At 44.9% G+C, this 23,138-nt stretch overlaps 1 pseudogene; it reads right to left on the reverse strand.

Moving 5' to 3' along the window:
- Window positions 1–11,594: 11,594 nt before the first annotated feature.
- LOC116502905 lies at window positions 11,595–23,062 on the reverse strand (annotated as a pseudogene).
- Between the last annotated feature and the right edge of the window lie 76 nt (window positions 23,063–23,138).

Consider the following 23,138-nt stretch of genomic DNA (forward strand, 5'->3'; position numbering starts at 1 on the left):
ATTCCAATCAAAATTGAGTCCCGGACCTCCCACCGCTTGGCTGAAAGCTTCTACAAACGTCTGTTTCAAGTTCTCTCCTTTCTTTTCGGGCAGTCCTCTAACTCTTATTGCAGACGCCTTTCTGTTATAATTTATCATTGTAAGTTGTGTTTGAGTATCTGTAATCTCTTGTTGTAATGCTTGGATATTAGAAGTCAAATTAAAATTAGCCCCCTCCAAAGTTTCCAATTTCGTCTCCATTTCTTCAATATAATCTGTTAAAGTAGACGTGACTTCAAACATATTCGCATTTATCTGGGCAATTTTGGTCTGTATTTTATCGCATAAATCCAACACAAATTCTTTAATTTCTTTTCTAAAGTCATTAATTATTTGAAAGAGAAGCTCCTGTGTCAAAGAATCTCCAGTAGATGGCGTAGGAGACAAAGGCAGCGATTTGGTAACAAGTTCTTTAAGCACGAGGGGGGAGGATTTTTTTGCCTGTTTAGACCTGGGAGACATTATAGATAAAATCTGAGAATAGACAGATAAACAGTGTCTTCAGCTGGTCAATTCTCCATAAATTATTTGTAGATTTTGCTCATTAATGAGTAGCGGTCTCCGGGGAAATAAAGCCAGTTAATTACGTCATCAATCACCAACACAGTAAAAACGCCATTTTGTATCCCAATTGCGCAGAGAAGTTCAAAGGAAGAACAAGGCTGGTGTTTAGATAGTTAAAAAAAAAAAAACACATCACAGAAGTGAGACCCGCTCGTATTATCTTAAAAACAATTTATCATTGTCCTGAGTGTGGGAGTCGGCTGTCTAGGGCTGCAAAAAGGCAGCTGCGAAGAACTGGCTGGAGATAAGAGCTCAGTTACGCTGGAACTATTCTCTGTTCGCAGCCCAAAAAAAAAGGAAAAGGGCTGTGAACTACGAATAAATCCTAACACCTGAGCTTCTGCCTGTCCCTTTCTGCCAGAAAGGGATGATATCTATTGATCTTAATTAGATATACAAACCAGAACTTTAAGAGGGGCTCCGTTGAGCTCCTCGGCGACAGGCTCCTCCCACAGGAAGTCTCCGATTTTCTTTTTATTGTTTTTGTGGAATTGTTACAATGATTTTATAATAATATAATTTTATTTGGCATTTTTGTTGCTGTAAACTGCTGAAAGCCCCTGATAGAATACAAATTATTTAATAATAAATTAGGAAATGTGTAGCTGTTTTCTACACATTGGTTTGTTTGAACAGCTGAAATCAAGCCTGTTCACCCAAGGCAATTCTAGAGTAACATGTGCTTCAGGACAACCTCCCTCTTAGACTGCTTTTTAAAAATGAATTATGCCTTGCTTTTTCTATATTATCTTCACTGACACTGTTAGTTTTATTGTTTTCTTGAAGAGATATTTTATTATTCTTTTGTAAATCCTTTTGGATTTTTTCATGAAGAATTCCAGTATAAAAATAAAAAAACAACACCATAGAGTAAGCTATCTTTTTCAAATACACTTGCAGTGGCAACCTATTACATATTACCTGGGAAAAGAAATCAGTGTTTCTTAAAATCTCTCCTTGGAGTCCAGAGGGTCAGACCCAATCAAGGGTACTCAAAATTCAAATTTGCCAGCCTATGTTGAAATCCCATCAAACAATTGTGAGAATCCACAGTAGCAGTGAATACTTAGATTTCAATATTTAATGCAATACATATTGATAAATATAACCCATACAAACAAACACCATTTTGGGATCCTGAGAGAAATTTTTTAAAACAAAGACAGTAATATAGAATACAATAGATTGTATTTGTTTCAGAAGTTCCTCTTTTTGGCTTGGTTCTTTAATCCAGAGATACGGAATTTGTGGGTCCTTGATATTCTCTGTGATTGGCTGTTTTCAGAGGGCAGCAAGACCACCCAGTTCAACCCTGAGCTACGGACATTTTTTTCTATCGAATTATCTTGAACAATAGTTCAATAGAGTGCTAAGTAGGCATTCTACATGAACTTGCAATTTTATTGCTATAATATTTATTATTAATTTAAAAACTCAACCAAGATTCAGGCGGCTAACACATACAACTGTAATGTTTTGAACATATTTTTCTCTCTACACTATACAGCCTTCTGATGCATGAAATGAAACTCTTACTCTTAACTCAGACTATAGACACACAATCTTTCCAGTAGTTCACATACTAGTTGGTAACATCTTAATTTGAGGCTTGATTGGAACATTATACAGAAGTTATTGAAAGACAGTAAAATGGACATCAACAATCTCACACCCTGCTCAAAGTTGTGACAGCAAGTTTAAATTTTTGACCTTAACTATCAAGAAAAAAAACAATTTTAAAACTGGCATGTCAGTGACTTCTTAAAAGTCAGGATGTCTGGTCAAGATTAAATTGCAGGTAGATTTCTTATCACTTTCTAAAAAGAGAAAAATTCAGAACATAACAAATAAAAGGTTGTGAATTTCACAGATGAGACAGAAAACTACAAATGGGCAAATATGATCTAGAAAGGCATGACTCTCCCATATTATGGGAATCCCATAAACCCTGCAGATGTTCATAATGAAATTATATTTAACTATTTGGGACAGAAAGACAACACAGACTATTTTTTTAAAAAATTCACCAATATCACACCATAAGATTCTTTATCTTTTCTTTGCAACAATTCCTAATGGCACAAGTAATCTCCATCAATATCTATCCCCAAGAATAAAACTCTTCTTTCAGAGCAAAATAATGTAGAAAAATTACAAACAATAACTCTTTTCAGCTTTATGCACCACCCCAGTAAACACAAATGTTTGATCAGAAAAAATATGTCCAAGATAGGAGCAATAAGCTATACACCATGATTTAGGAGTTTGATTTTTTTCAAAAATAAATGCTAAAATACTAAACTGTATATGCACATTTAGGTAAATAGTGTTCTCTCTCAGAGGCGGCGATCGATCCCAATCACGAACGGACGCCGCCCACAGATAACTTCCACGCGGTTCAGGGGCTTCTGCCGGGCGGCGGGACCCCCGGAAGTGGGAGGAAGCCCCGGAAGCGAGAGGCTGCGATCCTGCCGCCCGGCAGAAGCCCCGGGGATCGATCCCAATCACGAACGGACGCCGCCCGCAGATAACTTCCACGCGGTTCAGGGGCTTCTGCCGGGCGGCGGGAGCCCCGGAAGTGGAGGAAATTGTCTGCGGGTGGCTGGCAGCGCCCCAACCTCTCCTCCTGCCGCGCGGATCCATTTTGATTCACGAACAGACTCCGCGGCAGGAGGAGAGGTTGGGGCGCTGCCAGCTGCCCGCAGACAACTTCCAAGTGGTTCAGGGGCTTCTGCCGGGCAGCGGGAGCCCCGGAAGTGGAGGAAATTGTCTGCGGGCGGCTGGCAGCGCCTCAACCTCTCCTCCTGCCGCGGCGATCCATTTTGATTCACGAACGGACTCCGCGTTCCCCACCTCTCCTCCTGCCTCTTTGTGAATGGGATCGCTGCTTCCGAGAGCGTGGGGGCAGCTGCAGCCGCCCGCAGAGAACTTCCACGTGCTTCAGGGGCTTCTGCCGGGCGGCGGGAGCCCCGGAAGCGAGAGGAACTTCTCTGCGGGCGGCTGCAGCTGCCCCCACCCTCTCCTCCTGCCTCGGCGAGCGGAAAATTCGATTAGAATTAGATTACTCACCAGTCAGCGCAGCTGCAACCTCTTTCGTCTTTTGGCGAAAGGAAATGGAGACTCGCGCAGGCGTGCTGAAAATTTCCCATCCCAGCCAGCTCACTGATTGGCTGGAGTCCAGGCCAATCCAATCAGAGAGCGGCAGGCTGGGCTGGCTTAAATTTGTAGGAGGTAAAAGGCTAAAAGCATCTGGTAGGATAGAGAACAGAACGATGAGCCAGCCCAGCAAGCTAGCAGCTGATGGGCGGGAGCTGCGAGCGCCAAAAAAAGCGTGCTTTTTAAAAAAGCGTGCGGTACGCGGGAAAATGCATTGGAAAGCGGGTGTGTCCTGCCAAAAGCGGGACGTCTGGTCACCTTACCTCTCTAAGCAGTTTACAGAGTGGTCATATTGAGTACTTGAGAGACCGCCTTCTGCCGATTACCTCCCTCCGACCAATAAGATTGCACAGACTGGGCCTCCTCCGAATTCCATCCGCCAGTCAATGTCGACTGGCGACTACACGGAGGAGAGCCTTTTCTGTTGCAGCTCCGACCCTGTGGAACGATCTCCCCGTCGAGATACGCACCCTCACCACCGTCCAGGCCTTCCGCGCAGCCCTTAAGACCTGGCTATCCCAACAGGCCTGGGGATAAGTCTCTAATTTGCCCCACCCGAATGTTGAATGTTGAATGCAAGTTGTGTTTTTATTACTTTATTTATTTTGTTCACATATTGTTTGTTTTGAATTGCACCCCCTCCCTAATGATTGTAAGCCGCCCTGAGTCCCCTCAGGGAAAAGGGCGGCCTATAAATCCAAATAAAATACCAAAAAAAAAAATACCCCAACAATTTGGATTTCCATTTTAATGACCTTGGAAGGATGAAAAGCTGAGTCAACTTTGAGCCTGGTGAGATTCAAACTGCCTAATTTCAGGCAGCCAGCAGTAAGCAGAAGTAGCTTGCAATACTGCACTCTAACCACTGTGCCACTGTGGCTCACAGGACAGTCTTTGGCGGTGACCCAGCAACTCTTCAGGAACTACCATATTTTTCTGATTATGACACGCACCTAAATTTAGAAGAGGAAAACAACAAAAAAAGATTTTTGGCCTCTGTGAGCTGCAGTTTCATCCCTTTCGGGGGAGCCTTTTTGGCCCTTTGCCATCTTTTTTCCTACCCATTTTCAAGACTTTTGGGGGGGGGCATTTTAAAGGCTTTTTGGGCCATTTTTTCCAAAAAAAGAATTAAAAAAAGCCTCAATAATGTGCAGAAAAAAGCCTCAAAAACAGACCTAAAAACAGGGTGTGCAGAGCCCAAAAAATGTCCGGTGGGCGGGCAGGGCTTCAGCAATATTCCATCTATAAGACGCACAGGCATTTTCACCCCCTTTGAGGAGACAAAAAGGTGCGTCTTATAGTCCAAAAATATGGTATATTGCAAAGGCAATATAAGGTTGAAAATGCTCATTTTAGTTGATAATTGACAGCCAGGCTGGAATTGATTAAATCATGCAAATTATAGCAAAAAGAGGAAATCCTTTATAATATGAATTTCCATGATCGTACAGATGTGGCACGCCAGAATCCGCATATAGACACACACCAAAGAAAAATATTTGCAAATTAAGCTAAGGGCATCCCTACTGGAGCTACATGTCCACCAAATTAAATATTGCAAAGGGCACGTTTACGCACATCTCGCCAAGGACTGTCGTTCTTATAAATATTACCAACCTCTATACCCAAAATTGTTGCTACTCCAAGGGCTGTTTCTATGCTCTCGAATAACAAAATAGATGAATTGGAAGGGTCCTTAGAGGTCTTCTAGTCCAACCCCTTGCTCAAACAGGGGACCCTCTACCAAGAATGGCTAACCTTTCCCAGACCAAGTGCCCAAAGTGTGCGTGTGTGCAATTGCATGGGCGCGTGCCCGAAACCCCAAAATGCAATGTGTGTGTGTCCCCACGCATACCCTCCGCCCCCTGCACATGTGTGAAAGAAACCCGAAGATCTACTGGCCGGCAGGAGGTTCGTGCGAATGCACAGGAGAACTGAACAAGGGTGATGCCTCGCGTGCCAACAGAGGGTGCTCTGTGCCACTTCTGGCCTGTGTGCCATAGGTTCATCATCACGACCCTACACCATTTTAGACACAACTAGCTGTCCAATCCCTTCTTAAAAAGCTCCAGCGTTGGAGCACACATTAACTTCTGGAGGCCAGTTGTTCCACGGATTAATTGTTCTCATTGACAGGAAATCTTTCCTTAGTTCCAGGTTGCTTCTCTCCTTGATTTGTTTCGATCCGTTGCTTCTTCTCCTGCTTCTTGTGGTTTGGAGACTAGGTTGCTGCAACTGTTCCTGCAACTGTTCTTCACAAGTTTTAGCCTCCAGTCCTCTAATCATGTTTGTTAGAAATGAAGAAAAACGAAATGCACAGGTCCAGTATAGGTGGTACGTAGCTCAACCGTAGTAACTGTGAGAGGGATCTTGGAGTCCTAGTGGACAACCATTTAAATAGGAGCCAGCCCTGTGCAGCAGCTGCCAAAAAAGCCAACACAGTTCTAGCCTGCATCAACAGAGGGAGAGAATCAAGATCACGTGAAGGGTTAATACCACTTTATAAAGCCTTGGTAAGGCCACACTTGGAATACGACGTTCAGCTTTGGTCACCACAATGTAGAAAAGATGTGGAGACTCTGGAAAGAGTGCAGAGAAGAGCAACAAAGAGGATTAGGGGAGTGGAGGGTAAAACATACGAAGAACGGTTGCAGGAACTCGGCATGTCTAGTCTGATGAAAAGAAGGACCAGAGGAGACATGATAGAAGTGTTCCAATATCTCAGGGGTTGCCCCAAAGAAGAGGGAGTCAAGCTATTCTCCAAGGCACCTGAAGGTAGAACAATAAGCAATGGGTGGAAACTAATTAAGGAGCGAAAGCAACTTAGAACTGAGGAGAAATTTCCTGACAGTTAGAACAATTAATCAGTGGAACAACCTGCCTCCAGAAGTTGTGAATGCTCCAACACTGGAACCTTCTAAGAAGAGATTAGACAGTCATTTGTCTGAAGTGGTGTAGGGCTTCCTGCCTAGGCAGGGGATTGGACTAGAAGACCTCCGAGGTCCCTTCCAACTCTGTTATTCTATTCTATTCTATTCTAAATGTTGAATAAACTTCTTCCTCTTCAAGCAGTGACTTTAGTATCATTTTTATGCGATTCCTGGCTCAAACCTGGACCAAAATGTTCTTCTCACATGCGAGTTGGGGATTTTGAAAGATGGAGTTGAAGCTCTTGAGGGGTTCCAATTGAGAAGACCTTCCAGATGGCCAAGTTCCACTTGCTCTTAAGTCCAAAGGGCCACCAGAACCTCATAGCCAGGCTTGTGAATCAGCTGTATGGTTGTGATGCAGCAAGTAACGCAAAAGGTGAGCTGAGCTGAACTGGACTTTGAAGGTTTCCACACCTACCACCCATCTCACCAAGCTTCCAAGCCTTCAGCGGCAGAAGGAAAGCAGGGGCTGACTCCACCTTTATCCTTCAGTCCCTGGGAAGTGGGGGGGAAATCTGGAGGATAGTAGGAAGTCAGAATTAAACCAGGATGCCTCGCACAAGCTGCCTGCAATTTCCCCTTCATATTTCGGTTGAACGATTTCATTGTAATTCTGGAAAGAGAAGAAACAAATCCAAGCGTCAGAATTGGGAGACTCTCCAGGACAAAAATTGGCTTGCAAATCTCTGCTCATCAGCAGCTGCAGGGTTTTGGCGGTCGGCTATTCTCCAAATCACAGGGGCAGTTTTGTGCTGCCTCCAGAGTCTGGCATCAGTGAGGCAGAGGAACAATGGGAGCCTGTTCCCACTTGTGCGCATGCGCAGAGCTGTCAGAAGGCAAGAGTACTTAAGACAAAAAGGGGAGACTCGAGAGTAAGGCTTGGAGATGATTGGCCCCTCCGATAAGGCATAAAAGAGGAGCAAAGGGATGTGAGCCTTTGCAGGAAGCAAGTTTGTTCGTTCTGGTCGGTTCAAGCTCTGAGATGCTCCGTTTGACTCTGTGCTCTGTTTGGCCTTGCAAAACTGATTGGCAGTTAGGTTTCTGGCAGCGGTTCAAGGGAGATAAAGGTGGGTGCTTATCAGCATTGTCCCAAAAGACTGTGGCAGACTTCCGTAGGACTCTTCACAGACTGTGAATCATTACGGTCTGGGAATGAACATAATTTGCAGCCGTCTAAATAAAAAGAGGGTTTTTGGGACTGAGCGTGTGATTTTTATTGTCTCAGGAAGCCTCTACACTAGGTAGAGGCAGATATTTCTCTCTCTCTGGCCACAATGAGAATATATTTGCTGAACAAAACTCCACATTGGCAACAGGCAGAGCATCCAGCCACTAAACACACAGTTCCATTCAGTTGCCTAGACTCCACCCCACAGGGGATTATGGTGTCGTTAAAAAGAAGGTGATGATGATGATTCATATTAATAGTAGTATTCCGATATTTGAGGGGCTCCTACAAAGACAACGAGGTCGAACTATTTTCCCGGGTCCCCGGGAGAACTGCACACTTACATTAACTTTTGAAGCTTGCAGTGTCTTTGTCTTAATCCTTGGCATAGCTGCCTGACCCCTTCATCTCCCAGGCTGTTATCCCCCAGTTTCAGCTCCAAGAGGATATCGCTGATTTCCAAGACAGAGGCCAGGTCTCCACAGGCACCGGCGGTCAGACCGCAGGAGTGTAAGCTGCAATGGAAGGCAAGGACACCCGTGGGCCCATCATGCTTGGGAGATTGGGAAATCCCCCGTGATGTTTCCAGACAGATCTAGCTAGGAGGTGAATCCTTTATTCATCTGGCCAGAAAGTGGGCTGGTCGTTTGGGATATGAGCTGGTGGACAACAAGGAACACAGGGGCCCCCTCTGCTGTGCCCTGACACTTTCCATTCATGGTATCACCAGATGTGTCCAAACAACACAATGTCAGGTTTCCTAAAAATGGGGCCCTCCCTCAGCTTTGGCGAGGCTGGAGCCCTCTCCTCCCAGTCAAAAATTTGTGCCTCCATTTTGGTGGGCGTGGCTTGGTGAGGGGGTCATATGACTGAGTGTGTGTGAGTGACGTCAAGTTGGCCACACCTACCTCAGTCACGTGCTCCCCCATCTAGCCACACCCACTGAACCGGTAGTAAAAAAAAATTGAAACCCACCCCTGGGATGATGGATGGAGTTCCAGCCCTCCCAGAATTCCAGATTGCCATCGGAGTCAACCCCTTGTCCAAGGAATCCGAAGGCAGGACAAGAAGCAACCGATGGAAAGTGATCCAGGACACTTACATGAGTCCCTGTAGCGGGGAAGACAGGGACTTCAGCCCTCGGCACAGCAGCTTTGCTCCCCCGTCCGCCAGGGAGTTCAGCCCCAGGTTGAGTTCCAGGAGGGAAGAGCTGGATTCCAGGACTTGGAGAGGGGGGTGGGGTGAAGGATTTGCACCGGGATTATAGAATCATAGACTCCCAGGGCTGGAAGGGACCCCTGGAAGTCTTATCCTCCATCCCCTTATATAATACAATACAATGGCAGAGTTGGAAGGGACCTTGGAGGTCTTCTAGTCCAACCCCCTGCCTAGGCAGGAAACCCTATACCGTTTCAGGCAAATGGCTATCCAACATCTTAAAGATTTCCAGTGTTGGGGCATTCACAACTTCTGGAGGCAACTTCTGTTCCACTGATTAATTGTTCTCATTGTTAGGAAATTTCTCCTTAGTTCCAGGTTGCTTCTCTCCTGGATTAGTTTCCACCCATTGTTTCTTCTCCTGCCCTCAGGTGCTTTGGAGACTAGCTTGACTCCCTCTTCTTTGTGGCAACCCCTGAGATATTGGAAGACTTCTATCATTTCTCCCCTGGTCCTTCTTTCTATTAAACTAGACATACCCAGTTCCTGCAACGGTTCTTCATATGTTTTAGTCTCCAGCTCCCTAATCCTCTTTGCCAAAGTCCTTCTACTATCCCAGACAAATGTTGCCCAATCTTTTCCTGACAGCCTTAAGAGGATTGATTGGTTGATAGAGATGTATAGATACATACAGATACAGGTGTGCAGACACACAAACACACACACACAATATAGATATTGGATGGATGGATGGATGGAGATGGATAGATAGATAGATAGATAGATAGATAGATAGATAGATAGATAGATAGATGATAGATGGATAGATACACACATACATACATAGAGATGGAGGATGGATGAATAGATGGATTGATGGATAGAGAGAGAGAGATGATAGTGAAGGATAGTTGGATGGATAGGTACACACACACACACACACACACAGATGGAGGATGGATGAATAGATGGATCGACGGATGGACTGATGGATAGAGAGAGAGATGATAAGAGATGGATGGTTGGATGGATAGATAGATAGGTAGGTGGGTAGATACACACACACACACACACACACATACAGATAGGGGGAGATGGAGGATGGATGAATAGATGGATGGATGGATGGATGGAGAGATAGGTAGGTAGGTAGATGTAAAATTAAAGGGCTGGGGGACACATAATGAGGTGGTGTGGGATGAGGGAATGAGACCTTGGGGGGCCGGGGGGAGTAAGGCTGCTCACCTGAGGCTCTGGAGTGGGCAGGTGGGCTGAAGCAGCCATTCACACAAGGAGGAGACCCCGGAATCCTCCAGGGGGTTTTCACCCAAGTCCAGACTGCTCAGCCTTGCATTGGTCATCGCAACGGTTGCCAGGGCTTTGCAGGCAGAGGGGGAGAGGCCACAGCGGTTCAGCCTGTGGGAATTGTGAGATACACGCACACAAAAAATATGGTGGAGGAAATCGGCTGACACAAACACAACTTCCAGGGAGAACAGGGACTGTGAACCTTTTAGGCACCAAGTACCCAAACTGCGTGTGTGCATGTCCAAACTGAAAGTTGTGCGCAGATGCGCAGACATGCATGCACGCATGCACACATATGCAGCAGAGACCCAAAGACCGGCTGGACTTGGGGGTATCCCAACACCGGCAGTGGGGCAAGAGGTGAGATCTTTTTCTTTCATGAGCTTCTGTTTCATCATTTGCAGGGAAAGAGAAGCTCACAAAAGAAACACCCCACAGAGATCTTTTTTTCCCAAACTTTTATTTTTATTTTTTGTTACATATTTTAATTTCTTTTGTGAACAAAGTCTTGTCCTGGTCCCCGCCCCCCCTTACATCATCTATTATGCATATTACATTTTACATCATATTTCCATTTTACCTTTCAGTCATCTTATTTTTATTCCATATTCTCCCGCTTAATTTTAATTTTTTTTCTTAATATATAAACAATATCCTTCTGCCTCTGAAAGTTAATCAAATTTAACATATCATTAACATCTTGTTCTGCCCTCAAGTGCTTTGGAGAATAGCTTGACTCCCTCTTCTTTGTGGGAGATATTGGAAGGCTGCTATCATTTCTCCCCCCCGTCCTCCTTTCTATTAAACTAGACATACCCAGATACTGCAACTGTTCTTCATATGTTTTATCTCCAATCCCCTAATCCTCTTTGTTGCTCTTCTCTGCACTCTTTCCAGAGTCTCCACATCTTTTCTACATCGTGGTGAGCAAAACTGAATGCATATTCCAAACGGTGGCCTTACCAAGGCCTTATAAAGTGGTATTAATACTTCACGTGATCTTGATTCTATCCCTCTGTTGATGCAGCCTAGAACTGTGTTGGCTTTTTTGGCAGCTGCTGCACATGGCTGGCTCCTATTTAAATAGGAGTATAGTTCTTGAATGTCCAGTTTGCCTGTCGGGCCGGTTTTTCGTGCTTTAGGGGCTTCAGGGCAGGCGAAAAATGGCCTCAAAAGAAGGCCGAAGTCAGCTGGCCAGTGTGCCTGTGTGCCCTGACAAATGGCTGTGTGTGCCACCTGTAGCACCCATGCCATAGGTTCACCATCACGGGTGTAAGGTTTCCTCCCTGAGCAAGGAGTTGGACTAAAAGACCTCCAAGGTCCCTTCCAACTCTTTGATTCTGTTATTGCCTCGTTTTCATACTCTGATGATCAGCCATCGGGTCAAGGTTTTTCAGCCTTGTCCACTTCGAAGACGGGTGGTTTCAACTCCCACGGTTGTTAAGCGAATGCAGCTTCCCCATTGCCTGTCAGGAAGTCGCAAAAAGAAATCGTGTGACCCCTCCTCCCCGGACACTGCAATAGTCATAAACATGAGACAGTTGCCAAGCGTGTAAAGTTTGATCACGTGACCCTGGGGATGCTGCAATGGTCGTAAGGGTGAAAACAGTCCTAAGTCACTTTTTTCAGTGCCCTTGTAACTTTGAACAGTCACTAAATGAACTGTTGTAAGTCAGAAAGAGGGATGGGATTCAGCCTGTTTGGGTGAGCTGGATGCTAATTTCATCTGGTTGGATGAACCGGTAGTTGGAAGGAGTGGCTGGCCCCTCCCTCCCCTCCCCCTCCTAAGAGTCTCCACATGGCCCGTTTATCATGCCAGGTAAGTGCAGGGCCCATGCGGAGGCTCAGGAAGGGCAAAATACAGGCCTCCTGGAAGTTCTGGAAGTTTGGAAATGGGCCTATTTCCGGCCTCCGGAAATCCTCCGGACCCAGGGAAGGATGTTTTTACCCTCCCGGAGGCTCAAGGAAAACCCCCTCATGGTGCAGGGACTGAGTAGGCCACGCCACCCATGGCCACACCCAACCAGCAAACTGGCAGACAACCGGTTGCTAAAATTTTTCAATCCCACTGTCAACTCATAACGTTGCATGGTGAGGAAAGGGGGGAGCGCATTCCACTCATACCTTCAGCTAGAGTCGGATCTCAGATTACTACAGCAGGCTTTGGAGATGGACCAAATTCAAAGTTTCAGCAGCTGACAGGCAAAACGAGAAAGCTTCAAAGTCCAGCCTGGTCAAAAGTTGTGTTCTGAGATCCAAATCGTGGACGTCCTTCATTGCTCTCTGGGCAAAGACAGCGTCCTTCATGTCATAAATACAATGACACAATTCCAGCAGAACCTCTTCCCCTTTAAAGGGGTGAGTTTTGGCTTCCTGATCCACCCACCTTAGCAATTCTGGCCAAACTTTAGTCCTGGATAGTTTGAAGGACCACGATTCTTGAAGGACACTCATCCTTTCCATGTTGCACAAGCCGTAGAGAAAACGGATCAACACGAGGTACCTGCTGGTGCGCTCCTTCCGATCTCCAAATACCTCACTCAGGTCTCGGTAAGGTGCCCCAGTGGTCTCCTCAGTGTCCAGCAGGTAGAACAAGGCTGCAAAGAATTCCTGGAAACTCAGATGAGTGAACCTGTTCAAGGTTTCCACCTGAACATCTTGGTGGAAGACTTTCCTATTTGCAGAAGGAGAGTCAGAAGTCAAGTAATAATCCAAGCCACGTTCCTTTAGCTCTTCTTCATGGAAGACCAACGTTCTGTGGAGTATTCCATCTTTTGCTAAAGAGCACAGCTCTTCCAGGTGACTTGGCCTGGAATTGGTACCCAAAAAACTCGAGGAGACGCAGGTGAATTTTGGTGAGTGTTGCAATTTCAGGGATATCTTGAAGGAGTTCTGCCTGTGGGTTTTGTTGGAAAATGGAACCAATGACCCAACAGGTTGCGGGGAGGAAGCACATCCTGAAAAGAGTTTCATTTCTTTGAACCAGTTCAAAGATCTGGTTGGCTTGTTCCGTATTTTGAAAGACGTGGCAGAAATATTCCTTCCTCTGAAGAGGGTCAAAGCCCAACACGTCTACCAGGAGTGGTGATCTCAGACACTTCAACAGCAGGCTCCCACCCATGGGCCTTGTGGTCACCAGGAGATGACACTTGGGAGGATCTTTTTCTTGAGTGGACCCATCAACAGATTCACCACCTCTTGCTTTCGATGGGGATCCTTGTCCAGCATATCAGTTGGGACATCAGAGAGCTTCAAGTCCTCAAGACCATCAATGATGATGAGGAGGTTGTCTTGGTTGGCCAAAACGTCCTCCATGGAAACCATTTCTGGAGGACGGCTGTTGAGGCTGCATTCATAAGCTTGGTGCCACATCAGAGGGCGTTGCAAGAGATATAAAAGGCATACTTAAACTTGTTTGGCCATAGTTTATAGGATGCCCAGTCCAACATGAATTTCCACGTGGCTGTGGTTTTACCTACTCCAGAAGGTCCAAGCAACAGGACAGTTTTTGAGATTTCTCCTTCAGGATGGGGATGAAATAAGTTCTCCAGATCAACTTTTGGCCCATCTTCTCGATGGTTCTTAATCTCCTGGTGCTTTCTTTCCACAGCCATCACCTCATGACTTTTCGTGGGCAGATCTGCTCTCCTCTTCAGAAGAAGTTCTACAAAGTCCTCTTGGAGGGACATCCTCCGATTGGGGTGAGGGCCAAGTTGAGGAAGATTTTGAAAAACCTCTTGGATGTGCCTGTTATATTTCCTCCTGCGATCTATAGAAACACACCAAAAGAAAAGATTCCTCATTGAGCGGCAGACATCATACAGGTGGTCATTGACTTACCACAGTTCATTTTCTGACCATTCAAAGTTATAAAGGCAATGAAAAAAGTGACCGATGCCCGTTTCTCACACTTACAACCATTGCAGCATCTCTGTGATCACTCTGTCAGGTTTCCTAAAAATGCCCTAATTGATTCATGAGTTTCGAGCCAAGTTTCAATACAAAACTAGTCATTTATTAGGAGCATCATAGATCTTTTGGCAGTCAGATCTGACCTTTGTTTGAGTTATAGCTGAACCTTACCCCTGTTCCTTCCCTCCCCTCAGTCTGTGTCATAAATCACATTCCCCAATGAGGTGCACCCCTCCCAAGCCTGCTGCGGTAATCTGAGATCGGACTTTAGCTGAAAGTAGCGTGGAAAGCGCTCTCCCCCCCTTCTCTCTCTGGCAACATTAGAAGTTGACACACACACACGATCAAAATTCAGATGCTTGGCAACTGATTCATATTTATGACAGTTGTATTCAGGGGTCAAGTGCACAGCACAGGGCCCTGAAATCAAACTCATTTTGCATCCTCCACCTCTGTGCTGAATCTCAGGCACTCTCTAGCTCAGGAAGAGACACCTGGGTACATGGGTTGAGCATGCAAAGAATAAGAAGAATGACAACCTTGGAAGGCACCTTGGAGGTCTTCTAGCCCAACCCCCTGCTTAGGCAGAAAAAACCCTATACATTCCAGACAAATATTTGTCCAATCTCTTCTAAAATATCTCCAGTGTTGGAGTATTCACAACTTCTGGAGGCAACTTCTGTTCCACTGGTTAATTGTTCTATATGTCAGGAAATTTCTACTAAATTCCAGTTTGCTTCTTTCCTTGATTAGTTTCCATCCGTTGCTTCTTGTCCTGCCCTCAGGTGCTTTGGAAAACAGGTTGACACACACACACCCTTCCTCTCTGGGGCAGCCTCTCAAATATTGGAAGATGCTATCATGTCCCCCCTAGTCCTTCTCTTCACTAGACCAGCCATGCCCAGTTCCTGCAACCGTTCTTCGTATGCTTTAGCCTCCAGTCCCCTCATCATCTTTGTTGCTCTTCTCTCCCCTCTTTCTAGAGTCTCAACTTTTTTTATTTAGTGGCAATGAAACCTGGATGTAATATGGTTTTACCACGAGGCTCCAGACTGTGGAGGGCACTAGGCTGACATTGTAAAACCAGAGAGCATGGTAAAGCCCTATGGGGCACTAAATTATTGCTATTATAAAGCGGTATTAACACTTCTCATGCTGTTGATTCTATCGCTCTGTTAGTGCAGCCCAGAATTGTGTAAGAAACGAACCCAGGGCTCTGTGGCACTGATGGCACTAACCTCGGGCGGGCGGTGTTTCCTTAGGGAGCTGTTCCTGCCAGGGGCCCCTGCCAGGGGCCCATCTCAACCGTGCCAGGCCCTCCAAATACTTGTCAACACAAATCATCCACCTGGGAACATCAATGGGGCCATTCAAAAGCCTGTTCCACAAGGCAGCCTTTGTGCCAGTAACCAAGAGAGATGCACAACACAAGGCCGTGTGGTCTAACACACCCACACATTCCTCCTTTAACCCATCAGCCCCTTTGAGGACCAGGGGTTCTCAATCTTGGCCACTGGATGTTGTGTAGACTTCAACTCCCGGAATTCTCCCGACAGACACAGAGGGGCTGCTTCAAAGTCACCTAGCTGGCTTTCACGCCCAAGGCAGGACTAGAACTCGCCGTCTCCTGGTGATTGGCCCAACTTGACCCCGATGGCTTTTATGCCTAAAGTAGGACTAGAATTTACAGTCTGTTCCGACCGAGGATTCCCGAGAGCCTGAAGCAAATTCTTTGTCCCGACAAAAAACCCTTTTATTAATTTGCTATGAATTCCGCTCCTTCACATCCAGCAAAGTCTTTTGTGGGAGGATTTACAGTCACAGACCTTCTCTGGCTTGGAGAGTTGCCAGGTCGAACTTGGCAAGGAGTCTTAGAGAGTCATGAACCAACTAAGCAAACTAATTATCTCCTGCAAGCTCCACTCCCCTTTTGCTCCTCTTTTATTTCCTCTGGGAGGGGCCATTCATCGTCCACCTGTGCCTTTACTCCCAAGTTGGCCCTTATTCCTTAGCTGTTCCCTTTGTCTGGCAACTCTGAACACTGGGAACAGGCTCCAGCTGTTCTTCTGCCTCATTGATGTCTGACTCTGAAGGCAGCTGATAGCTGGCATACGGCTCTGCTCCCCTCTCTGCCTCCGACACAGAGCCCTCGTCGGAGCCTTCCCCAGACTCCAGGACTGGCCCATCTTCCTCCACAAACTCCTCACTGTCCGACTCTGCTGGCAGCTCTGCTGGCGGGCCACAACCCAGTCGCCTAGTGAATGGCCCAAAGGCAACCAGGTAACTTTCTGCCTATAACGCAACTAGAATTCACCCTCTCCTGCATAAGCCACCGAAAGATGCTAGACGGCACAGGATGGGAAAGCAATAAAAAACCCCAAATGCTTACGTGGCTGGTCTTGGGCCACAGTTTCCTATTTTTTAATGGCCTGGGCTATTGCAAAATTGGGTGGGCAGCGCAATCAGTGGGGTTATCCTGCATCAAAAATGGTGATTAAATAAATGCGTTATTCTCAAACTCACCCCCTCCCACGCCCTGGGGGAACCACGCTGAAGTTTATTCCCAGGGGAAATGTTTTTCCAACCTTGGCCCTCAATAGATCTCAGATCGAATCTTGCAACAAGGATTGTGTTGGTTTGATTCCTGGCTCACCACAACACACAAAACCCAGCAAAGTCAGGAGTTTCTTTCACTAAAAAGCAAGAATAAAACGCAAAGTGTTGCAGGACGCTAAATCAAGAGGAGGGTTCGGACTACCTGATTGGGAACTATACTCCCAGGCAGCTAGTCTAACGTGGATTAAGGAATGGGTAATGTTAAGAAATGGTGGGCTTTTGAATCTAGAGGGTCACGATTTGCTGTTGGGATGGCATGCTTTTTTATGGTATAAGGGAACTAAAGCGCATGGTTATTTTAGGAGGCACCATATAAGAGAGGCTCTTTTATTAAACTGGGAGAAGGTTAAGAGGCTACACTATTTAAAAATTCCAGTCTGGATATCAACCATTGAAGCTTTTTCATATTCAATAACATACAAGAAGGAACAAACAGTTAGAAATGCTGAGCTATTAAATACAGAGGGTGAACTCAAATTTATACAAGACTTGAAACAAGAAGGTATTGAAGTTAATTGGTATTCATATGTGCAAATACATTCTGGGTATAATGAAGATCAAAAAAGGAGGGTTTTTGGCTTCGGGGGGAGGAGCCTGCCGCTGTCGGGAGCTCAACGAAGCTCCTGTCAGGATTCTGGTTCGTATATCTTATAAGATCTATAGATATCTCCCCTTTCTGGCAGAAAGGGGCAGGGAGAAGGTCAGTCGTTAGGATCTCTTTGTAATTCATAGCTTTTTTTTGCTGTGAATGGAGAAGAGGTTCAACATTAGCTGAGCCTTTACTCCGGCCAGTTTTCCGCGCTGCCTTTTTTGCAGCCCTAGGCAGATTGCCCCCCCCCCCCCCCAGGACAAAGCTAAGCTATTTAAAAGTCAATCCGGGCGGGGACCATTCCTGAGGAATTTCTTCTATTACTATCTAAAATACCAGCTTCAATTTCGCAAAAGGCTCCCTTTCTTTTTTAGCTGCGTCACAAGATGGCGATCTCGTAGCTTTTGTGTTTGATGTGACGTACTTAGTCAGCCCTACCCTCCTGAAGGCTTCTCCGTACTAATTGCTAAAAGATTAACTGAGGGGAGCAGAGACTTTGATTTTTGGCTCGCTTGATTGCTTGTCTTTTATTTTTACTCTGGAATGGCTCCCAAATCTAAACAGAAGCGCTTCCTTAATAACATATCTCCAAAAACTGCTATGAAGCCGCTACCCTTGCCTCCTACACCCTCCACGGGAGATTTGTTAACACAAGAATTTCTTCTCAAAACGCTTAATGATTTCAGACAGGAAATTAATCAACTGATATCGGATTTATATGATCAATTTTATGCTAAAATTGCTCAGGCAAAGAAGGATATGATCGGAGTAATGACAGTCATGACAGATTATATTGCTGAAACGGAGGACAAATTGGAACTTTTGGAAGAAACTAACCTTAATTTGATATCCAAAATTCAAACGTTACAACAGGAAATTGAAAATGCTCAAAAACAACTTGTCATGATAAATTATAATAAGACTGCCTTTGCAATAAGAGTTAGAGGACTGTGTGAAAACCAACAGGAGAATTTGAAACAGATCTTCTTTGAGGCTTTCAGCCGCTTGGTGGGAAGTCCGGGATTTAACTTTGATTGGCAGATTCAAAGAATTTACCGCCAGAATTCGTGGGTAGCAAAACAGCGACAGCTTCCGAGGGACATAATTATATACTTTACCACAAGGGAATCCAGAAATGAGATAATACAGAGGCTTTACAGCAAGAGGTTGAGAATTGATGGACAGGACTTGATTGTTTTTAAAGAGATACCATCTCAAATATTAAGAACAAGGAGAGAGTACGCTTTCTTAACCGAAGAACTCAGAAATTCTCAGATTCCATACAAATGGGAAGTCCCAGCTGGTATTACAGTTACATTTGGCAACCAAAAACACCGCATTAATTCTGTCTGTGAAGCCCGAGAATTTTACTACGAGACCCTGAAGGCGGGACTTCCTGATTCATCCGGACCTGGAGAGAGACAAGGAGAAGGAGAAGACAAACAGCGAGACACGTGGCTACAAGGCGGCGGGTGTTGCTTTCCTCTTCCGGAAGGGCAGAAGACTAAAGAATAAAGACTTAGCGATGTTCTTAAAGCTTTATGATTTCCGTCTGGGATAAAATGGAAAAGTTGTATATCGATGATGAGACATGGAGATTGAAAGAAGCGTTGCTGATTGTGGACACATATTGTATATAAGATTTGTCTGAACTCTAACTCAAATTGCGCATGAATTATTTTCCTAGGCGAGGAGAGCGGAGATTGCGATCTTTTTGAGTTGTGGTCTGGGACGAACGGAGTTGGGAGGCGCGTGGGAGAGGGAAGGGTAGCGAAAGCTTAATTAGACTACCTGGGGCTAGAATGCAAGCTGATGTTTGTTTGAGTTGCTATTTCAATATAAGGTCAAGAAAGATTGGTCGGAGAGTCTTCAGGAAAGTGGAGTAAATATGGGAGGAGCAATGGATGCGGATAAAATATATATGTCGATATGGATAAAGGCAGGGTGGAAGGTAAAAAATTTACATGTGGAGGTGGGTAAGGATAGAAAGGGAGGTGTTGGAAATGAAAAATGAAAGAAGTACTTGAGTTTAATGGTTTTATAGAAAGGTTTGGATATTCGGATAAAAAAGAGATAAATTAAAGGTCTGAATAGATAGACAAAGCAATGAGACTTTTAGTTGGGGAATCCTAATTGATCAACTTACCTGGCTCTAATACAGTTTGAAACCCTGCAAGTAGTAAAATAACCGAAATTTGGAATGAGCTACATTGTTTAAGATTTACAGATAATGGGAAGCTGTGTTAACGTAGTGGGTTTATTGACCCTTCTTGTTTCTCCTTTCTTTTTGTGTGTGTGTGTGTGGTTTTTTTTATTTTTTAGTTTTTACTATTCTCTTTTTTTTTTTGGCTTTACTTTTATTTTATGTTTTTAATTTTAAAGTTAGCTGGCCTTATTATACTCAAATGCTTGTTAAAGAATTATGCCGGGTATGGGACCTGCGAAGCCGTAAGGGGGTTAGGGAGGGGGGATTATAGGGGGGAGGGGGGAGGGTGGAATTACAGTTTCAATTCTTAGAACAATAAGAATTCACTTGTATACTGCGGCTTGTTTTTCTTTTTTCTTTTTTTCTTTTTCTCTTTTAACAAACTGAATTGTATGGATACACCAAAGCGAGGAGAAGAGGGAAAGAGGAGGGAGAAGTAAAGAGGGAGTGAGAGGGAATGTAAGGAGGGTGAGATGGAGGGAGGGGGAGATGTCTGAGGGGGAAGGGAAGTAGAAGAGGGGAATGCTGGAGGGGTGAAATGAAAGTTGGAGGGGGAGAAGAGAGGGTGTATGGGGGAATGATGTTGGTTTTTTTTTTTTTCCTCTTTTTTTTTATGCACAGTATATAAGTGATTGTATAAAATGAAAATGAAAATGAAATAAAAAAGGAGGGTTTTTATGATAAAATGACTGAATTAGATAAAATTTTAACAGGTACCGATGAAAAGGTAATTAAAAAACTCTATGGCTACTTACTAGAGGTGAAATTCCATGAGGAACAAGTCAAAGAAACTATGTTAGCTTGGAGGGAAAACTTTGGGCATGGGACTGAATTAGAGAAATGGCAAAAACTGTGGACTCAAAACTATAAAATGACAATGTCAATTGCATATAAAGAGAATTTGTATAAGATGTTTTACAGGTGGCATTTATCCCCATCGAGAATTGCAAGAATGTCCAAGAACAAATCCAAAAAATGCTGGAAATGTCATCAGACGCCGGGCACATACTACCACATGTGGTGGACTTGGACCGAAGGAAAAAAAATATTGGACTAAAATCCACATGTGGTTGGAGAAAATGATACATAAACATATAGATTTAAAACCGGAACTCTTTCTATTGGGAATAATACCAGAAACATACAACAAGGACTTGAAATACCTGATCGTGAATGTTTTAACAGCTGCTAGAATTGTATTTGCCAAAAATTGGAAAAATGAGAAAATACCATCTCAGGAGGAAACTATTCGGAAAATAATGGAATGTGCCGAAATGAGTAAGCTTACATTTGAAATTAGAGAACAAGAGGATGAGCAATATTATAAAGTATGGGACTTGTTTTACCAATGGTTAGATAAAAAAACCTGGGAATGAAACTGTTTACTTATTTTGTAATAACTTTTTATTTTTTCTCTTTTTAATTTTTTCTGTTATGAAATAAAGTACTACTTATATGATAATAATATTTTTTAATGTATAAGAGTGGGATGATTTGAATACTTCGTTATGATTGCATGTAGTGACCATTTCACATTAGAAAGATCTTTGTATATTAAACAGATTAATGATGATGTAAGGAAGAATTGATATATACATGAATTGAAATACTTAACTACTATATGGACGATTAATTAATAATGGGAAACCATTCTTGGAAGTCTGGACGATGGGAGACATTATGGTGAATTGAAAATATGAATGTTTTATTATAAACCAATGGGAATTCTTTGTCCCAATCTTCGCTTTTTCTCTTTAGAGATAGGTGATACTATAATAGTTCAAAGACTTATTGTTATTTGATAGATAATTATGAATTTAAGGAAATAAGGATTGTTACAAATGAAATAATATTAATGGTAATCTAACCTTGCTTGATGAAATGGAGGAAAGTTGTTCTTTTTTTCCTTTCTTGCTTTGTTTTTGTATGTGTTGTTTTGTTTAAAAAGAATAAAAACATATTTTAAAAAAAAGAGTTTCTTTCACTGTGGGCGAGACATTGAATGGCAGGTACCTTCTAGCCTGCAGGTAGTCTTCAACTTACGGCCACAATTCAGCCCAAAATTTGTTGTTAAGTGAGTTTTTCCCATTTTACAACTTTTCTTGCCATGGCCGTTAAGCGAATCACCACTGTTGTTAAGTTAGTCACATGGTTGTTAAGCAAATTAGGTTTTCCCATGGACTTTGCTGGTCAGAAGGACGCAAAAGCGGGACATTGCAACCGTCATAAGTACATGCCAGTTGCCCAGCCTCTGAATTTTGATCATGTGACCAGGGGGAAGCTGGGACAGTCATAAGGATGAACATGTCGCTTTTTCCAGTCTTGTTATAACTGTGATTGGACGCTAAATGAATGGACGATCGGTATTTCCAGGGAAAATGGAAGACTTTCTATTAAGGTGCTCCTGCAAGAGATCTCACATACACACAAACACAATCACTCACTCACTCAATCACTCACTCACACACACACACACACACAAAGGCAGAGGGAAGGGTGACACGGGTGGTATCCACCCAAGGATGTTTCAGCCCCTCCCCATCACATGACACCCGTCTGGGGTCCATGGGTGCCAGCAGGGGAGGAAATAAGGGGGCTGCTGGTTTGCTCACCCGCCTCACCCCGGGTGCAAATCTATAACTTTCAAGAAAGAAAAAGGGAGGAAGGGGGAAGATCTGGAAGAGTTGCCTGTGGACTAGCAACTTGAAGGGGTGTTCTAATAAAAGCTTAGAACCTCAAAAGGCTCCTCTGCCAATTGCCACCTTTGCAATACCTGCAGGTTTTGTACAAGCGTGAAGTCTGGGGTGCAGTTTGGGGCAGAACTTCCGAAAAGTTTCTAGAGCAGGTACAGGGGGTGACACACAGGCACGCACACAAACGCACAAACACAGAGTTCTCCCAGCCTCGGAAATGCATATTCCTGGCCGGCCGGCGAGGGGATGGGAGACCACGAGGAAATCTCAGATGGAAGCATCCCTGGTCCCCCAGGGAAAAACCCGGTTTGGGGGGAGGGGGGAGTCCCGAAATCCCAGTGGGGATCTTGGCCCAAAGAGGACCCCTCCCTCCCCCTTCCTTTTCTTTATTTTGCAGATGAGAAACTTGGCACAAATTTGAGCCCCGACTCGCTTTCCGGCCCGGATCGGCTTTGCTGGCGCGGGGCACCCCGACATCTAGCAGTCGCCACCCCACCCCCCCCGGCCAGGGCATGGGGGGGGGCGAAACCGGGACCCTGCCGGAGCCGCGACTGCAAGGCCAGACCACCCCCTGGCCGCCAAGCCTCCCCAGCCATCCACCACCACCCCACCCCGGGGCAGGACGGAGGGAGCCTCCAGTAGCAGGCGCAGCCTACCTGCGGGTCTCCCCCGCGACAAGAGCGCCGGTGGGGAGGGTTCCGGGCGAGAGAGGACCCCGATCCTCCTCCCCCCCCCACCCCCTCTGCAGTGGTGCAGAGGCGCGCTCGTCACTCCCCGCCTACTTACGGGAGCCGCGGTG

The sequence above is a fragment of the Thamnophis elegans genome, chromosome 1, assembly GCF_009769535.1.
Source record: "Thamnophis elegans isolate rThaEle1 chromosome 1, rThaEle1.pri, whole genome shotgun sequence".
NCBI classification, from domain to species: Eukaryota; Metazoa; Chordata; class Lepidosauria; order Squamata; family Colubridae; genus Thamnophis; species Thamnophis elegans.